The sequence below is a fragment of the Notechis scutatus genome, chromosome 5 (assembly GCF_049901735.1).
Source record: "Notechis scutatus isolate UNSWTSFEM ecotype Mainland chromosome 5, rNotScu1.2, whole genome shotgun sequence".
NCBI lineage: Eukaryota > Metazoa > Chordata > Lepidosauria > Squamata > Elapidae > Notechis > Notechis scutatus.
This window is the reverse complement of record NC_142013.1, coordinates 114,155,038-114,164,480: the sequence shown is the minus strand read 5'-3', so window position 1 is coordinate 114,164,480 and position 9,443 is coordinate 114,155,038.

Here is a 9,443-nt window from a genome sequence, read left to right as displayed (position 1 = left end):
CCTTCTCCTTCTCCTTCTCCTTCTCCTCCTCCTCCTCCTGCTCCTGCTCCTCCTCCTCCTCCCCTCTCCTTCTCCTTCTCCTCCTCCTCCTCCTTCCTCCTCCTCCTCCTCCTCCTCCTCCTCCTCCTCCTCCTCCTCCCTCCTCTCCACAATGCTTTCTCCCTTCTAACACTGATGATGTTACCTAGTTGAGTTATGAAACGTCTGCAAGGAAACAAGCCAGCTCAGAGAGCACCAAGGAGCCCCCAATTGTAGCCTTATTCTTGCAACGAAAGACCAACCCCAGCAGGGCTTAACGCAGGACCCCTCACGAGGGTGTTAAAACAAACTGATCCTGGCAGGATGCAAAATAGAATTCACAAATATTTCTTTCTCTTTGAAATCCATGTTTTGAGAGTCCCCTGCAGAGGCCCGGAGGTTACAGAGCTATGGTTTGCAAACTAAAGTCCCATCCTGCTTATCAAATTCAGCTCTGGTTCCCATAGATTAAACAATATTTGTTTAGGCAGGACAAGACTCAACGGATGGAAACGGATCAAGGAGAGAAGCAACCTGGAATTAAGGAGAAACTTCATGAGAGTGAGAACAATTAACCAGTAGACGGACTTTCCTACAGAAGTTGTGGCTGCTCCATCACCGGAGGTTTTTAAGAAGAGATTGGGCAGCTCTTTGTCTGAAATGCTATCGGGTCTCCTGCTTCCACAGGGGGTTGGACTAGTCCAGGGGTCGCCAACCTTTTGGACCTCAGGGACCACCAAACTCATCATTTTAAATCCTGTGAAGCAGAGACCCTGGGAAAATCCCCCCAAAAGCCTGCAGGAAAATTTATTTTTTTATTTTTTATTTATTTATTTGATTTGTCAATTGTTTACAAGATAATAAGTACAAGTGTATACATAGTTGTTAATATATGAAATGGGTACATATAAGAAAAATAAAAGAATAAGAGAAACAATAGGACAGGGACGGTAGGCACAATGGTGCGCTTATGCACGCCCTCTACAGAGCCTCTTAGGAAAGGTGAGGTCAATAGTAGACAGTCTCAGGTTAAAGTTTTTGGGGTTTGGGAAGAGACTACAGAGTCGGGTAGAGTATTCCAGACATTGACCACTCTATTGCTGAAGTCGTATTTCCTGCAATCAAGTTTGGTGCGGTTAACTTTGAGTTTGTATCTATTGTGTGCTCTTGTGTTGTTATGGTTGAAGCTGAAGTATTCATTGACAGGTAGGACATTGCAATGTATGATTTTATATACCATGCTTAAGTCGGACCGAAGGCGGCGTAATTCAAGGTTTTCTAGTTTTAGAATTTCGGTCTGGTGGCATAAGGTATTCTACAACGAGTAGAAGAGTGGAGAACTCTTCTTGTGAAATACTTCTGGACTTTCTCAATTGTGCTAATATCACATACGTAATAAGGATTCCAGACTGATGAACTGTATTCGAGTATTGGTCTAGCAAATGTTTTGTATGCTCTGGTTAGTAGTGAGATATTACCAGAGAAAAAGCAACGTAGATTAGGTTAACAACTCTTAATGCCTTTTTGGCTATGTAGTTGCAGTGGGCTCTAGCACTTAGATCATTAGAGGTGAGTATTCCCAGGTCCTTTACAGAGCTTGGGTCGTCAACAAGATCTTGACTATTCAGTTTGTATTTTATTTTCTGATTTTTTTACCAATATGTAAGACAGAGCATTTATTTGTTGAGATTTGAAGTTGCCATTTGATTGACCATTCTGATACATAGTCAAGGTCTTTTTGAAGGGTAGCAGTATTGTCTGTGGTGTTGAATAGCTTTACATCATCAGCGAAGAGAACGCATTGCTCTTGATATGATCACAAAGGTCGTTTATGTAGATTATGAAGAGAGTTGGTCCTAGAACACTGCCTTGGGAACACCACTATTGACAGGTACTGGATTTGATAGGGCGTTCCCGATTTTGACCATTTGTTGTCTGTTTGACAGGAATGCTTCTATCAGTTATTTAGTTGCCCAGAGATACCATAAGATTTTATTTTTAGGAGTAGTTTGTCGTGGTACCACTGAATCAAAGGCTTTACAGAAGTCTATGTGAGATTGCGTCTATTGCTTTGCCCTGGTCGAGTTGTGTAGTCCATATGTTTTTGCAGTGTAAGAGTTGCAGATTACAGGATAGTTTTTTCTGAAACCAAATTGTTTATTGGAGAGTAGGTTGTTTGTCTCTAAATGGAGGATGATGGATTGGTTAATAATTGATTCCATGACTTTACAGGTGACGCAGCATAAGGAGATTGGTCTGTAATAGTCAACTAGGCTTGGGTCTCCTTTTTGAAGATGGGGATGACTGTGGCTTGTAACCATAGGTTAGGCAAGGAGCTGGTCCTGAAAGATTTTTCAAAGATTATGCTTAGAGGTTTGGCTATGGCAGTGGATAGTTTTCTTAAGAAGTAGGCACATATTCCATCCGGTCCAATAGATAGAGATGGTTTTAGGTTGCGTAGTGCTTTTCGACGTTGTCTACTGTAAAATCGATATGTATTAGATCATTGTTGTTATCTGTGGTACGGCTAGGAAATATTGGGCATGATCCATTGCTGTTTACAAACACTGAGCCGAAGAATGTGTTGAAGATGTTGGCTTTAATGGTGTCGTCGCTGCAGTCTTTACCATCGGGTCCTATCAAGGGAGGGATGGACCTTGAGTCTTTTAGTTTGTTGTTTACAAAATTGTAAAAAGCACGGTGGAATTGGTGCTTAGAAGGTTTTCCTCTTGTTTAATGTGATAATTGATGCATTCGGTCTTTATCTGGTGGCATAAATTTTTGTATCGGTTTTTGAAATTAGCAACGTGACCAGATTTGTTTTTCCGCCATAGTGATCTCTTTTTGGATTGAAGTTTCCTTATTGATATGGGTAATCTGCTTTTTTGTTTTGTTTTTGGAGTTGTTGTTGGAACATATAGTTTGATGACTCTTTTGACTTCAAGTAAAAAATGTTGTAATGGTCTTCAACAGTATTGCATCCAGTGAATAGAGATTGCCAATCGAGGGATGAGAGATCGTTATCTATAAGATCATAGTTGCCTTTTTGAAGTTACAATTAGGGATGACATCATTGTGGTGATTTTTGTGTGGACGTATGTTGAGGCAAAAGTCAATCATATTATGGTCACTACTGGAAAGGGTTCTTTGGTTTGTATTCTGTAAATTAAATTCAAACTATTGCAGAAGATGAGATCGAGGCAGTTGTTCAGTCTAGTGTTGTTGGTTACTAGTTGTTCAAGACCTAGATTTGTAATAGCATTGTAGAAGGTTGTGTGTATGATTTCAGTTGTACAATTATTTAGGGTCCAGTCGATATGAGGTAGATTGAAATCTCCAAGAAAGATAAAAGGGTATGGGCAGGATGTAGCCCATGTTAGTAGTGTATTTAGCTTGTTTACATGTTCGATGTCATAATCAGGTGCTCTGTAACATAGTAAGAATCGAATTGTGATATTTAAGGATAGTTCACAGATGATGGTTTCAGGAAGGGCAAGCTCCTGGGTAACTTGGATATTTTTTAGATGTAAGGATTTTTATAGAATATAGCAACACCACCTCCTCGACGATTTTCACGATCTGATCGGTAAACATGATAGTCTCTTACTGTGGTAATGGAGTCGGGAGAGATGCATTGAGCCATGTTTCACAGACAAATATAATGTCGAAGTTAGCCATATTTAAGAGGATGAGAAATTCAGGTATTTTATTCACGAGGCTTCTTGCATTGAGTAGTTTGCATTTAAGTCCGGCAGCAGTTGGGATTGAGGTAGTTGGGTTGATCGTTCTTTATTTGGGATCGCAGGATACCGGCTCCAGCTCCGTTCTCAGGGGGAGGGTGGGAGGGAGGGAGAGAGACTTTTGGCTTCATGCAAGGAAAGCAGCAGAAGCAGCAAAAGTCTTTCTTTCTCTCCCCCAAACTCCGCCACAAAGGCGTCTTTGTGAGACTTATCATGCCGGCGCAGCCTCTTGGAGCAGGAGGCCTTGCAGGGTCCCAAAGACTCATTTCTGACAGAGTTTTGGGGAGAGAAAGAAAGACTTTTGCTGCTTTCCTTGCATGCAGCCAAAAGCAGAAGAAGAAAGAAGCGGAAAGAAGCAGCCCGGTGGCCAGGCCAGGCACATAGGACGAGTGGGGCAAGTCCCCCCTCCGCCCTTTCACCCCTCCCCTCACTACCTCGTTCACAATGCAAACGACGCAAGCCTTGTGTTCCCATGGGCCATGTGGGCGGCGCAGCCTTGTGTTCCCATGCAGCCTGGATTAATTGCTTTGGAGGGGACATTTCTCTGCGGACCAGCAAAATTTTCTCACGGACCACCAGTGGTTCCCAGTTGTTAACCAGTGGACTAGAGGGCCCCTGAAGTCTCTTCCAACCCTGTTACTCCGTTATTTAAAGTTCTACTACCCGAAGCTCTGTATCCCAGCTGGCTCAGCAATGCCTCTGCGTCTGGGACCAATGCTGGAGCCCTGAACGCCCCACACGCAGACGTTTCCACTCCTGCTAAATGATGTTGGATACATTCTCCCTCCTCCCATCCTTCAAAATACCTTCAAAACAAAAGCAAACACCGTGCAGCCGATTTGGTTTCCCTGCTGCCAGCGTTCAGACTTCACGCCAGGAAGTCATCAACTGTGAATAAGCGACAGAGCTGGATTTCCAAAGCTTCAAGCTGGCAAGAGATCAGCACTGAAAAATGCCTCCAGGTGTCTCCCCTCCCCCTTTGGAGAAACTCCCTTCCCAAAATGGTGGCGTTTGTTATTGGCTCCCCCTTTTGAGAGGCTGCCAAAAAAGGGGCTCGGTTATTTGCACGGTGAAATTTCTTGGCAGCCCAGAAGGGCCGTGGCAGCCTCTCTCTCCAGAGAGGCAGAAGAGCAGCTGGGAATTTAGAGTTTATTTATTTGATTTGTCAATCGCTTACAAGATAATAGGTATAACTATAAACATAGCTATGAATACATGAAATGGATACATATGAGGAAAAAAAAGAAACAATAGGACAGGGACGGTAGGCACGTTGGTTTCTTAGGAAAGGGGTGAGGTCAATAGTAGACAGTCTAAGGTTAAAGTTTTTGGGGTTTGGGGAAGAAACCACAGAGTCAGGTAGAGTATTCCAGACATTGACCACTCTGTGGCTGAAGTTGTATTTCCTGCCATCAAGTTTGGTGTGGTTTACCTTGAGTTTGTATCTATTGTGTGCTCTTGTATTGTTGTGGTTGAAGCTGAAGTATTCACTGACCAGTAGGACATTGCAATATATGATTTTATATACCATACTTAGATCGGACCGGAGGCGGCGTAGTTCTAGGTTTTCTAGGTCTAGAATTTCAAGTCTGGTGGCATAAGGTCTTCTGCAACGAGTATGGTGGCATGTTAGGGATAACATTGTTTTACCCTAACTGTTTTGGGTAAAGATAATAAAATGATGAATCATGGTTTGTCAGATAAAGTGTATGTGACTTTAAGCTAAAGGAATGTAATTAAGGGTGCAGCTGTAAAAGTACTATATAAGCAGCAAGGCACTCTCTCGCTCTCACTGGCTGGCTTATTGAAGACTGCATTCTTGCTGGATCGGGAGGAGAAGAAGTGTTGGATTACTTTGAAGATATTTCTCAATGGAGAGAAGATAAGTTTTGGACAGATTTATTATATGTGTACTGACACTGGCTATTCCACGGACTTTGCAATTAGAGTATCCTCGACAAGACTTGACTCAATTTGGTATATGACTAATGGACTGTTTATAATGACTATGCTATAATTCTTAAATGGAATAAATTATAATTTTGATAGCACAAGCGTATCTGTATTTTTACTGCGTGTTAATGAGAAGGCTTATCTCACACATTTACCTGTCTTCCTATCTGACTTCGCTGCACATTCTGTTTAGTTTGTTTTCCTTAATACCCATTGGGGAATCCAGGCTTAACAGTTGTGGTTGAAGCTGAAGTATTCACTGACCAGTAGGACATTGCAATATATGATTTTATATACCATACTTAGATCGGACCGGAGGCAGCGTAGTTCTAGGTTTTCTAGGTCTAGAATTTCAAGTCTGGTGGCATAAGGTATTCTGCAACGAGTAGAGGAGTGGAGAACTCTTCTCGGGAAATACTTCTGGACTTTTTCAATTGTGTTAATATCAGATACGTAATGTGGGTTCCAGACTGATGAGCTGTATTCGAGTATTGGTCTAGCAAATGTTTTGTATGCTCTAGTTAGTAGTGTGATATTACCAGAGAAAAAACCCACGTAGGATTAGGTTGGGTAGTGGTTTTGGAAAACATCCACAGAAATTGAGGGAGACGGTGGAGGGCCCTCTCTAACCAGATGACATTTAACGGGGAGAAGAGCAAGGCTTTACACCTGGGCAGGAAAAAAAACCCCCAAAGGTTGTTGTTAGTTGTGAAGTTGTGTCCGACCCATTGTGATCCCATGGACAACGTTCCTCCAGGCCTTCCTGTCCTCTACCATCTTCTGGAGTCCATTGAAGCTCACGCTGACTGCTTCAGGATTCCCTCCAGCCACCTCCTTCTCTGTCGTCCCCTTCTTCTTCTTTTGCCCTCCATCGATCCCAGCCTTTGGTTCTTCTCCAGGGAGTCCTTCCTTCCTTCTCATGAGGTGGCCAAAGTCTTTGAGTTTCAACTTCAGGATCTGGCCTTCTGAAGAGAAGTCAGGGTTGATCTCCTCTAGGATAGACCGGTTGGATGGCCTTGCAGTCCAAGGGACTCGCAGGAGTCTCCTCCAGCACCAGAGTTCAAAGGCCTCCATTCTTTGGGGCTCAGCCTTCCTTATGGTCCAACTTTCACAGCCATGAATTGCAACTGGGAAAACCATAGTCTTGACTACGCACTTTGGTTGGCGGGAAGGATGTCTCTGTTTTTTAGCAGGCTGTCTAGATTTGCCATAGTTTTCCTCCCTAGGAGCAAGTGTAACTGTGAGAGGGACCTTAGAATCCTAGTAGATGATCCCTTAAATGCGAGCCAAACATGTGCGGCAGCCGCCAAAAAAGCCAATGCAATCCTAAGTTGCATTAACAGAGGGATTCAATCAAGATCAAGGGAGGTACTAATACTCTGTAAAGTTCTAGTAAGACCAGAGGTGGGCTGCTGGGAGCTCGCAGGGGCTCGGGAGAGCCCCTAGCTGAGACTCTGCGGGGCTCGGAGAGCCCCCAAAAACCTCAGAAAGGCAAGCAGCCAGGGAAAGCTCTTAGTAGGCTGAATTGAACTTCTGGGCCTTCACCAAGAGCATTTCACACCTCATAACAGTGTAGCAAGCTAGATAAACAATCCACTCGGCGCTTGTGAGGGAGCACCACTGAGAAAATCAGATAATGTAGCCACTCACCTCAAGGGGATTAATTCCCCAAAAATAAGAACCATGTAACTCACCAGAAACTCCATTAAGACTCCAAGATCCCCCTCACAGTCACTGCTAGTAAGCCTGGTTTCACCCAGTCTTTTATTTAAGTATTAAATGCATGAAATAATAAACAACTTGTTGGGATCTATATCTATCTATCTATCTATCTATCTATCTATCTATCTATCTATCTATCTATCTATCTATCATCTATCTATCTATCTATCTATCTATCTATCTATCTATCTATCTATCTATCTATCATCTATCTATCTATTTATCATCTATCTATCTATCTATCTATCTATCTATCTATCTTTTTTTAGGTAATTAGGGCAAAGAAGTGACATCGAGTTGGCCACACCCACTCAGTCACATGACCACCTAGCCACGCCACGCCACCCAGCCACATGACCAGCCAGCCAGTCATTAGGCCAGAGAGCCCCTTGCTAAAAAATTTGAAGTCTACCCCTGATAAGGCCACACCTAGAATCCTGCATCCAGTTTTGGTTACCACACTATAAAAAGGATGTTGAGACTCTAGAAAAAGTGCAGAGAAGAGCAACCAGGAGGATTAGGGGACTGGAGGCTCAAACATACAATGGGGGGGACGGACAGGATAGCAGTGATCCAATATTTGAGGGGCTGCCCCAGAGAGGAGGAGGGGGTCAAGCTATTTTCCAAAGCACCTTAAGGCCAGAGAAGGAAGGATGGATGGAAACTGATCAAGGAGAGATTCAACTTGGAAAAAGGAGGAATTTTCTAACCATGAGAACAATCAACCCATGGAACAGAAGTTGCCTTCAGAAATTGTGGGTGCTTCATCCCTGGAGGCTTTCAAGAAGAGGCTGGACTGCCCTCTGTCAGAAATGGTGTAGGGTCTCCTGCTTGGGTGGGTGGGGGGTTGGAATAAATCTGCTAAATCATGAAGTATCTTTTTAATTTGGAGAAAACGGTGCCGCTTGTCTCCTTCCTCCTGTGATCTAGCAATAAAAAGGCAATAAAACGAAGTTATCCCTTTCAGGAGGAGTTGAGAAAATGCTTTTCAGATGCCAGCTGAGAAGGAAGAAACAGAAGGGTTATTTTCTCCCAAGGAGAGGAAAGAGTGTCTTTCGCTAACAATCGGGGTTTGCAACTCCGGAAAAATAATTATACATTTTCTACAGAGACCCAGCAGTGATAAGTACTCTTTGTATTAGCTTATGTGGCAGATCCAAACACAAAGTATTCCTAACTAAATTTATTTTCTGATTACAGGTGGTCCTTGACTTACAATGGTTCATTTAGTGGCCATTCAAACAGCACTGAAAAAAGGGACTTATGACCGTTTCTCACAGTGACGACCAGGTGGGAGACTTCTTAATCTAAAATGTTTGATTTGTATTGTTTTCTGGGGCAAGGCAAAAAGGAAAGTGGAAACAAAGGAATACAAACAAGGAAATGCCTCTCTTTAACAGACTTGAATGCAACAGTGTGGCAGGCAATCAACCAAATTTCCACTCTGATTTTACATAATTTGTGCAGTGATTTTGTCTTGGAATCATGACAGCCACCTGGATGTCATACTTTCTTATTTAACAGACGATCAACAGTCTGATTTAACAGACATTTCTGAATAATGGATACCCCTTGCCCCCAATGAGCCCAGTAAAACAAGCATTTGTTTACCTGTTCAGGTTTACTCAGAAATTAAAAAGCTAATTAATTAATGGATTAATTAATCAACTAATTCTTAGTCTGAGGAAAAGGCACTGCAAACTTAAAATATAACTTTCTTTTAGTTTGGGTTATAATAATATTTGGATCTGGATACTTGGAAAAAATATATCAAAAAATTCAAATTTAAAAAGAGTGAAAATCACCACTCCCCTCCCTTCCATCTGGTTTATATAAACTTCAGACTCACCATAAAATATTACTACTGAGGCTTTGGGGCATTAAAATGTCTGCAATTCTGCAAGTATTATAACAGACAGCTTGAGACATTCAGAAGATCAAAAGTTCACCAGAAAAGTGATGACTAGCAGTCAGGTATCCAAATCTGCTTGAAATATTCTAAACATACTG